Raw genomic sequence first — 7201 nt, forward strand, 5'->3', positions numbered from 1 at the left:
CTATTGTTTTATGAAAACGAATTTTCTCTCAAAAAACAAGCATCCATAAGGATGAGATGAGGCAAGGAGGTGTAGAAGGAAGAGGGGGAGGTCTGAGGAGTATCTATGAGGTACATAAGTGTGTCTCGTTTGATGCTGATCTATGGCCCGTCGATACCATCCCCTTCATGTCACATTACCATCTGTATAGGAGCCGTGATGGAGAGTCGGGGGTGCACCAGAGGTGTGGGGGTGGGGATTGGAAAACCATGTGATGAATGAGTGATGCCAATTGAAAGGCATGAAATGGACAGGAGGAGGACAGGATGCAGTTGGATTGAAGAAGGGAGATTTTGTGTGTGTGTGTTTGTGTGTGTGTGTGTGTGGGGGGGTAATTTCCTATGAGGATTCTGCAGGGGATGGGGGGTGACTGCGAGTGAGAGGAGGGGGGTCTAATGGCTTTGGGTGCTGCCTCTATTAAGCCAAGTACCCAAGAGATGACAGGATCCTGAGATGATTTTTCAGGATCTATATGTCAGCAGGGTCATTAATCTGTCAGTATTCTGAGGTATAACATTTCTGGTGAACCTTGAAATAGATGGGAAAAACAGTTCTGTTACATGAGCAACTTATCAGTTGAAGAGGAGAGCGCCACCTATAGTACCTCAAACTTCTTGTACTGAAAATCAAAGAACGAAGGCTTCTCAATAGTCTCAGTGACTTGTGAAATCAGTGCAATGTAGACTGGATATTTTCCAACATAAGATCAAAAATGTCATGTCATCATCTCACAATGTCAACGGAGAATGAACAGTTTCAAGTCAAATCTTTTTATCCAGTCAATAACATCCATGTGTAAAGTAAGATTTAAGCATTTTCGGAAATATGCTTGGTCGCTTTCTTGTGGAGCTTGGTTAGATGAGGAGATTACAGTAATAACACTCTCATGTCTGTATGCCATAAATTAAGCTACAACCAGCAGCTGGTTAGCTTAGCTTAGCATAAATACAGGAAAAAGGGGAAACAGCTTGCCTGGCTCTGTCAAAGGGCAAAATCCACCTACCAGCATTGCTACAGCTAACTCATTATTTCACGTTTGCAGTAATTCGTACAAAAAAGAGAAATGTAAAACAAAAAGTAGTTGTACTAAGCAAGCTAACAGCCTGCAGCTTCATACTCTAGAGACAAGAGAGTGGCATTGATCCTCTCATCAAACTCTCAACAAGAAAGCAAACATTATGTCAATCTATGAAATGTACAAGGTAGATCTTTTTATCATTTTAAAACACAGGGTTGTATAACGAGATAAAGGTGTAGCTCTCTTTAAGCTACTCACAAAAGCAATCATATACAACAATTATATACACTAGATGGGTGGATAGAAATAAAACTAATAAACCAGTTGGTGATGTTTCCAGTCAGGATGCTTCATTTATTTATTTTTTTGCTCCTCTGTAAAAGTTACTAAGAACTTTGCACAGGAATTTTGCCCACTTAAGTTTCCATTAGTAATCTCCATTGTTACTCTTTTTGATTTGTTACCTCAGTTAATAAATCGTCAACAGCAGCCTATGGGCTGTACCCTCTGCAGCATGCATGAATGACAACACTTCATAAAAAAGGTCACTGCAAAAATTCCCTCTGCCCTCAAATAACCTGATGACCAAAATGTCAAATGGTTTGACAATCAATAACACTGGCTAGCCATAGCAAAGGTCTCCATCACTCTCTATCTCTCCATTTCTGTGTGTGTGTGTGTGTGTGTGTGTGTGTGTGTGTTGTTTGCTGCAAAGAAATTGACTCACTCAAGGTTGCAACAGTATCTTGCAATATGTCACTGCTTGTTTTTACACAAGATGCAAACTGTGTTCAAACAATTTTGAGTGTGACCTTTGACCTCCCTGTGTAGAAGAGATGGTTTTTATGAAATTAAAATGAAGCATTAGGTGCAGTTAGACATAAATCTAGTCATGTATTTTGCATGCAGATCAACGTTGTCTGTGTTTGTGCTCTCAGAGCTCCTCTCTAACAGAAGTACACTCTTATTTAGACTCAATTACAGACAGACTTAATGAATGCTAGACCAAAAGTGTGCGTGTGCGTGTGTACATGCGTGTGTGTATGCACTCAAAGAGAAAGGGAGGGAAGGATCAAATCCAGTGGCACAATGCACAGGGAGCAACAATAAGAGGTCTGCACGCTAATAAACCTTCAGCTCAAATGACATTCAAATCCCAAAGAACAACATAGCAATGTCACAGTAATTCAAGCTTTATACCCTCAGCAGCAGTCATGATGTGCCCTTGTACCAGGTTCAAACTGTAAATTATCAAGCTTGGGTCGCCATCTTGTGGGCAGTCACAAAACTCTTCTTCTTCTCATTTCTTTGTTTGCACTGAATTCCCAGGAACCCTGGTTAAGTGTTACGGAAGAAACAGCAGCATTTTTGATGAGAACCTTTACTTTAAGGACCTGCGGGCACACTTTAAAAAGTCTTCAAAAACCATATAATTTTTGGGTGTGTGAGGTGTACACATGAAGCTTAGGTAATACACAATTTGCATGTGTAATCTCAGAATCAGAATCAGAAAGAGCATTATTGCCAAGTAGTATTTTACAAGTACGAGGAATTTGCTTTGTTCATGAGGTGCTGCATGTAGACAAACATACAGTTGATGTAAATAAATGTAGAAATATATAAATATGGAATAAACAGATGCAAGTTATATAAGAATAATAAAAGAATGGAGAAAAATAATACTATTTGCGGAGAAAGAACAATGTGGCAGATATTTACATGTGCATTACTCTGGGTGTATATTGTGCAGACGTATTGCAATGGAACAGGATATTGTGTACATAAATATATAAATTGACAAAATATAAAAATACAGAATAACAGAGTCACTTTACTGCATTTTAAGTAATAAGTAAAAACCCCTGTGTGGGTGAACCATGCACTTTATTGTGTCCCTCTGCTATATTCATTTATAACCCCATTGTCAGTCTATATAAACAGAAATATATATCCACAATGTCCTGTGACAACTAGGTGAAATGCTTTTTAAACCTCATCACACCTAAATTTAGTAGTGTAAGACATACATTGTGATTTTTGTGGTTTTGTTTCCACAGAGGTCTCACAAAAGATTGTTTGAGTGAGCAGGCAAAATGCTGACCAACTGCACCACCAGAGCCCCTCAGTGTTGTTGACATCCATCTTGCGCAATTTAAAGCAATAAAAAATTATTATTATTTTACTATTATATTCCATCTCAACTTTTTTCTCCTAAACCATGGCTGAGTAATTCATTCACTAAACAAAAAAAATACGCTTGTTTACTTATTTGAGACAAGACAAGCAAAATCCATCCATCCATTATCTATAACCGCTCACCTTGCAGGGTCGCAGGAGACAAGCAAAAGTAACAAATTAAAATGTCTATAGTTTTAAGGTGAGCGTCTGCTGCATGAAGGCCAAGGGCTGTAGTTTTTGTTTGAGTAGCTCAGCCGTTCAAACAAAGTAGTTTATTTACTTGACTCGGTGTCAGTGTCTTGATTGTTGGTTTTGTGATCAGTGTGTTTTTCAGGGAATTATTTTTTGGAGGTAGTAAATCTCCTGTGTTCAAGGTAAGGCTCAATCTCACAACCTCGGCATCATTCTGCAGGTTACTGGCTTATAAGTACCGCGTGCTGACCAATTGCGCCACTGGAGCCAGTGTGTGACTTAGTACATTTGAAAATGCTAGCTAAACCCAGCTGCTGTGTTCTGCAGAAGTCACCTAGAGGTAGCTGAGGTATAACTTATTGTAAACCTGCAGCACACCTGGGCGTAGTCTGACAGAGGTCAAAGGTGTGAAACACTTGAGGGTTAGTGCAGTCGTCTCCTCCAGTCACTAGCCTCAGCCCAATGGCGTCTTCGTTTTTAGTTTGTTAAATACTAAAAGTTTTACTGTTAAAAGTCTTTTTAACAGTAAAAATATTTTTATGATATGTTAACTCATCTCTAAATTAATATCAGTGTTTCTATTTTCATCTTAAAGGAGCTGTATGTAGTTTTCTAGCCTGGTATCATCAAAAGGCGTATGAATAACGCACCAATTTCTTAAGCCATTTGGCGCAGAATTCCAACGCATTTTTTGGTTTTTGCATGTCATTTAAGTTGGTTGGAGACTGGCATTCGGTTCCCGTGTGAAACTAAAATGACAAAACATTCATATTTGGGGTTTTTTTAAGTTACGTTAGCTACATAGCATTAGCTACATAGCATTAGCTACATAGCGTTAGCTATGTTACATTCGCTTCTTTACATTAGCTTCGTTAAAGTTTAAGTAGTTAGCGGGCTGCTAACCTTATTTTCGAGTGGCCTTTTATTGTGGCACACCTGTGCAATACCCATGCTGTCTAATCAGCATCTTGATATGCCATACCTATGAGGTGGATGGATTATCTCGGCAAAGGAGAAGTGCTCACTAACACAGATTGTGACAGATTTGTGAACAATATTTGAGAGAAATAGGCCTTTTGTGTAGAGAAAGACCATCAGAATCAAGTAAGTATAATACTAGTGGCAGTGATGATGAATAGCTGCCAGAAATAGGAGAATCCCCAAATGCTAGCAGCAGTGATAGTGGAGCTGAGGGTGCTGAGAAAGAGAGGCTGAGGAGTTAGAAGTGAGGTCCAGCGTTTGCGTATTGCATTAAACTGCATTAGAATATGTTAAAATATGTGACCACATTGGTTTAACAGCATTAAAAATATAGTTTTCACATACTATATCATTTTATTCATTGGTTTGTTAAATAAATATTTCTTCAATTAATACTTACGCATGCTGTCCACCTTAGTGTAAGAAACTCTTGAAAAATGTGTGTTTAAAAAAAAATGAAATTCTAATTTTATTTTGCATGCCTAAAGAGCACTAAAAACACATACGTAGGTATGCATAATTCATGCATGAAAGGGTTAAAATGCATTGACACGGCACGCCAAAAAGTCCTTAAAGAGGCGTGCTATTTATACATTATTCCATGATATTGAGTTTTCAGTGTCTATGGCAAGCCATTAGTGCCAACAAATGTCACTATTGGGGCTGCCATACAGAATCAATAGGCGAAAGGCTCGGCAGCGCGCGTGCATGTCACAGCCAATGAATTTCTTGAAAAATCCGACCCGGAGTCTTCACGTAGTAGTAAGAATACTGTCTGTCAGAGGTAACAGAAAAAACAGGCAAGTGAATCATTTTATTAGCCTAAATCTGCCATAATGTCATTAATCTCACCAGGTTCATGCAGTTATGAGTCTCCCAACCTTATAGTCACTTTTTACCCAGAGTGACCAAGTGGTAAGGTGTTGGTCTTGTAAAGGAAAGATCATGGGTTTGACCCACATCCATGCCTGGAGGTGTGACCTGGGTAGGTTTATGGGGGAAATTTATTTTGTTGCTAAATTACAGAAGGTTTTTAATTCCTCTTTCTCTTTTCTTGTACTGTCAGTGTTTCTTAGCATCCATAGTATATTATGTGTGTTTATTAGTGCTGTAACTGTGCTTTAAGTACAGTTTTGAGTGCTTTACTTGACTACTTCCATATTTATACTTTGAGGAGTAAATTATAAATGAAGTATTATTACTATGAGATATTGCTAAGAAAATATTAATACTTCTTCCACCATTGGACGATGTGCTGTTAGTCCACTCTGTCGATGGTGGTATAGTTTGTGGTTCATTTAATTCATAAAATTTGTGCTTTTATTTTGCTTTGAATTTGTCATCATTCACTGATAGGATAGGGAAAGCACTGTTCTAATGCCACAGGGTTGTTCATTAAATTCTGATTATTCACTTAAAATTTTAATATCAGACTGTGCAAATGGAAATTTCAGAGCTGTGCCATCAGGCTCCAGTGGCGCAATCGGTCAGCGCGCGGTACTTATAAGACAGTATCCTGCAGAGTGATGCCGAGGTTGTGAGTTCGAGCCTCACCTGGAGCAGAGAAGTTTAGCTTTCTCAACATTACAGATCTGTGATCAAGAAAAAATGACAGTTTATTGTTAGGATGCTAAAACGCTGCCAAGTAAAAAAAAACACAAATGTGCCTTCGGCCCCATCCGCATTACTTTGTTTTTGTTTAAAAACGGGGTTTCAACGTGAGCGTCTGCGTCATTGTTTCTAAAGTCCTCAGTTTTTGCATGTCCACACTAAAACGCTCTCCGGAGTTTTAAACTCAAACTTCGTCGTTTTAGTCTGGATGGTAAGTACAAACGTAGCAAAAGGTCCGCGTTTTAAAAAGAAAACGCAGTAGTGTGGATGGGGCCCCAGTAACAGGTTTTCACAAAAGAGCAGATTAATGTACAAGTGTGGTCTGTACTGATGTTACAGGGTGAAAAAAACAATCTCTATGTGCTTGAAGAAAAAGCATAATTTACTTGATTTTGTCAGAATGTGAATTGCAGCTCTTCACAGAGGTCAAGGAATACTCAGTGCTATATTGTCTTTTTGTGTAAAATGATGGGTGAACAGAGAGCCTGTGTAAACTCTACACTCCTTCTTGCTTTGTGACAAGCACTAACTACAGTGTCCTCTGTGTGTTAAGCTGTGGTGGAGGATGTCATACAGCTGCTTAAAGGTAGTCGTGGTGGCCAAGTGGTAAGGCGTTGGTCTCGTAAACCGTTTGATCCCCATCCATGACTTGATGAATTATGAGTTTTCTCCTTGATGAGATTTCATGTGTGTTGGCGCCTGAAGCTTGCTTGATACAATCTACCTACACATATTGAGCCTGTTGTTGTTTAGTCCCTCTGTAGTTTTTTATAGTCTTACATTATAGGTTTACTGTCAGTGATGGTTAGCATCAGTGGTATATTAAGTATATTTAGGTAAAGTTTTGAGGTTCTTGTGCTTTGCTTGACTGCTTCCATGTTATGCTATAGTACTACTACTTAAGTCAATTACAAATGCAGAAGTATTTTGACCTTGAGGAATTGCTAAAATCTTGATACTCATCGGGCGATGTGCTGTTAGTCCACTATGTCGATGGTGGTATAGTTTATGGTTCCTTTTAATCATAAAATTTGTGCTTTTATTTTGGTTTGGATTTGTCATCATTCACTGATAGGATAGGGAAAGCACTGTTCTAATGCCACAGGGTTGTTCATTAAATTCAGATTATTTACATAAAAAAATTAATATCAGACTGTGCAAATGGAAATTTCAGAGCTGGAC

At 38.6% G+C, this 7201-nt stretch overlaps 1 non-coding gene across 1 annotated transcript; it reads left to right on the forward strand.

The window, feature by feature from the left end:
• Nucleotides 1–5876: 5876 nt before the first annotated feature.
• Nucleotides 5877–5970, forward strand: trnai-uau. Its single transcript has 2 exons — nucleotides 5877–5914; nucleotides 5935–5970. It is a non-coding gene; the product is annotated as a tRNA-Ile (tRNA).
• The last annotated feature ends 1231 nt before the right edge of the window (nucleotides 5971–7201 follow it).

This window comes from Micropterus dolomieu, linkage group LG14, assembly GCF_021292245.1.
Source record: "Micropterus dolomieu isolate WLL.071019.BEF.003 ecotype Adirondacks linkage group LG14, ASM2129224v1, whole genome shotgun sequence".
NCBI classification, from domain to species: domain Eukaryota; kingdom Metazoa; phylum Chordata; class Actinopteri; order Centrarchiformes; family Centrarchidae; genus Micropterus; species Micropterus dolomieu.